Source organism: Macrobrachium rosenbergii, chromosome 56 (genome assembly GCF_040412425.1).
Source record: "Macrobrachium rosenbergii isolate ZJJX-2024 chromosome 56, ASM4041242v1, whole genome shotgun sequence".
NCBI lineage: Eukaryota > Metazoa > Arthropoda > Malacostraca > Decapoda > Palaemonidae > Macrobrachium > Macrobrachium rosenbergii.
The window spans coordinates 8,749,302-8,753,306 of NC_089796.1; positions in this window are offsets into that span (position 1 = coordinate 8,749,302).

The following is a 4,005-nucleotide window of genomic DNA, read 5'->3' on the forward strand; positions in this document are numbered from 1 at the left end:
TATATATATATATATATATGTGTGTGTGTGTGTGTGTGTGTGTGTGTGTGTGTGTATAATAGCAGGACCTCATTTAAACTGGATGTAATCTAGTGGACATATTTATTCAGGAAAAGTTACAAGCTTTCTAGGGTAAGTGATAAAGTTCTCACACACACGCACACACACACACATACACATTTGTTAATGCTTTTATTTTCTCCTTTTCCGCGAGTAGGAAGTTGCTCCTAAGTTTAAACAAAACTTATGGCCTCTTATCCTATTGGCATAACCTGATGACCTTTTTTCTCTTATTCCTCATGCTGTCTTTGATTATCTATTTAGCACTCAATTCTTATGTATTTATTTGCTCCAATTTTTGTCTCCCTAAACACTGCTCTATTGTGTCAGCTTTTGCAGAGCTTAGCTTCGTTTCATTCGCAGCGTTTTGAGTTGCCTCCATAATATTAGCAAAATTAAATTACTTCAGCAGGCAAGTAATCTATTTTAACTAATAAAGTGCAAAGATTGCTTGTTCGTTGTCAGTCTAGTGACTGTAAAAATTTAATTTCCGGTGTACCTCTGGGTATTGTTCTTGGTCTATTATTATTTAAATATTAAACCTATGATATGTGATTTATCACTGAAAACGAAGCTCTTTGTTTATGCAGATGCTTCTCTATCTGCATAATCACATCTCTTGAATGAAGACGTGTGGCTGCTGAATTCCTTAACAGCAGAGATCTAGCTGTAATAAATGCATGGTGATAATTATGCTGAATGAAGGTGAACCCTAACTAGACTCATATTATGATAGTGCTAGGTCTAGGGATTTGATCTTCCCCTCCCCCCAGATCTTTTCATAATGTTTATTCATCTACAGACATACTGTTTTAAGTGTTCGCCATGATTACAAATTCCTCCACTTACACCTTTAAAACTTTTCTACTATCAGTTTCCGTTTCAGAGCTGAATGACCTCGTAGGTCCCAGTGCTTGGCCTTGGGCCAAAATTCTATTCTATATCCCATTCCACTCCATTTACGAAGATTCCACAATCCTAATCTTTTTGTTTTCAGCTCTTCCCAGACAATACCATCCACCATGTAGTATTAGGCATTGCGGTCTAAAAGTCTTACATTGTTTTGGGGATTCAAGGACAAAGTTTTCAAGAACTTTATTCTAGCTGTGACCAAATTGTGGAATGATTTTCTTAGTCACGTCGTTGAATCGTTAAAATGTCAGAAGTTCAGACTGGGTGAAAGTTGTTTTTGTTGAGCAAGATCACTTTAGTCCCATTTCATAGTTCATTCGCTTCATCTTGTTCGTTTGTTTTCTTTGTTATTTATATTTCTTATGCTTTTTTGTTCTTTATTTCTATTTCTTTTTCCATACTGGATGTTTTTCCTGTTGGAAGTTCTGGGGTTGTAGCTCTATAGCTCTGATTTTTAGTGGTGGTATTCGGCTAATAATAATAATAATAATAATAATAATAATAATAATAATAATAATAATAATAAGCTAATTTTTTGCTTCAATTGCTTGCAACTTTCTCCTCTACCAAAAGATAGAATACTATGCTTAAAATTCATTTCTAAGGAGCTGATTCATTTCCACTTTCACTTCACCATGCATTCATATTCAGCGTGAATGAATATGCCATATTCTCCATAAACAACTTTGTTTATTAAATATGCTGTTCATATTGAATACATTTCTGTAAGAAGCGTGCATAACACTAATGGGTAGCTAAAATAAAACAAGTAAAAAGGCGCCGAAGTTTTTCGGCGCACTCGAGTTTTCTGTACAGCCGCTACACCGTATAATCAAAGCCACCGAAAATAGATCTGTCTTTCGGTGGTCTCATACTAATGCTGTATGAGCCACGGCCCATGGAAACTTTAACCACGGCCGGTTGGTGGCCTATCCTATATCGCTGCCAGGAGCATGATTATGGCTTTAACTTCAACCTTAAATAAAATAAAAACTACTGAGCTAGAGGGCTGCAATTTGGTATGTTTGATGATTGGAGGTGGATGATCAACATACCAATTTGCAGCCCTCAGCCTTAGTGCTTCAAAGATCTGAGGCGGACGGAAAAAGTGCGGACGAAAGCATTGCGGACCAAACTGTGCGGACAGAAAAAAAAGTGCGGACGGACAGACAAAGCCGGCACAATAGTTTTCTTTTTTCAGAAATCTAAAAAGAACAACCTATGCTACTTGGGGGAACTCGATCTACAATCATGTATCTGTCTCTATGAAGATCCGTGAATGGAACTCTCTCTTTGTGGTTCATCGTTTGTCTATTTTTCCGTAAATCTATTCCTGCAACTCATCCTCACTCCTTTCCAAACATATATTCAGTGCTGATTACCTTAAAAAATCTTCATCGTAATATACCTAATTTCGTGATACTCCGTTTTGAAGGTGAATAGTTTTCCAATACTCTAATACACTAGGCATAGTGTATGTGTGCGTGTAAGTGCGTGTGTGTGCTAATGGTAAATGAAAACAAAAATACACTTTTGAAAGAGAATTGAATAGGTCAGGTCAGTAATCGCCATCAGTCATGCGTTGTATATAATTGAAAAAAAAAAGAATATTCTGGACATATCGCCTTAAATTTCTGCCTATATTTGTAAAAAAAAAAAATGCCGAATGACCATAACAAAGAAATTATTCTTAAGCACGTAGTTGACCACGGATCATAACAAGTTTTTTTTTTCGTAAAATTTCCTTGTTAGGAATGCCGTTATGAGCTACTTTTAATCGGGGATACTTTGAAGTTTTTCTTATTAATGTTTTAGTTTAATGTTGAGTTAGGGACATATGCCGTCTCAGAAATGGGCGAATTTCAAACATTTGTTACTTTGCTTTAATTCTCTATTTTAGTGTAATGGTATTTCTAGGAGAATTGGGAAATTTCTCCACTATCCTGCATTTGTGTACCTCTTACTTGATTGGTTATGAAGCCATTGTCCAGTTTCAGCTTTTCTAAACATCTTTGCCATAAGCAATGGAAAAAATCATGTATAAGAAAGGTTTGGGGAAAAAATTAACTTAAATTTACTCTTGGACAAGCAAATTTCCTCCCCAGCAGTTGGCCTGACCGAAGTTTGTCATCGCCATAATCTTGCTTAATGCCCCTTCACCAGTTAATGCATGTCTGGCTTTTTTACCATGGGTTGTGAATATCTGAACTTGAGGACACAGCCTATGAGGTGCAACGTTATTTTTACTGGTTCATATACTCGATGTACTTTTCATTCAGATGAAGACTTTTGTCAAGTATAGACACGATTCTGGAAAAAAAATACTGACAAAGGTACGATTTGGAAAAAAAATACTGACAAAGGTACGAGTCTGGAAAAAAATACTGGCAAAGGTACGATTCGGAAATAAAATACTGACAAAGGTATGATTCTGAAAAAAAAAATACTGACAAAGGTACGATTCGGAAAAAAAATACTGACAAAGGTATGATTCGGAAAAAAATACTGACAAAGGTACTATTCGGAAAAGAATACTGACAAAGGTACGATTCTGGAAAAAAATACTGACAAATGTAGCAAAATTAAACATTTTCTGATCAAACTTTTTTCGGGGTTCTTAGACTGACCTTTTCGCCTTTTAAAAGAAAAGTTCAGGATATTGTTTGGGACCCTGTACATACGTGAACGAAATAATAATTTTTATATATGTATTTACGAGCATGACATATCATTAGACTAACCAATCACTAGGTGCCAAATTCAATATTTCAGTAAACAGGAACGCAATGGACGTTTCAGGATACAGGAATAAAAATATTTCAGTAATATTCCTTACCAATAACACTAATTTTGATGATTTCATCCTGCATCTAGCTCTGTATTGCCAGCGCATTTTACCCTGGAGATAAAAAAGAATTAAAATTTTTTCCTCTTCGCAAAATTCCACATTCACGTGTTCTTCAGTCCTCATTGATATTCGTTGCCAATAATACTAATTTTGATGATTTTGTCCTACATCTGGCACCATTACCA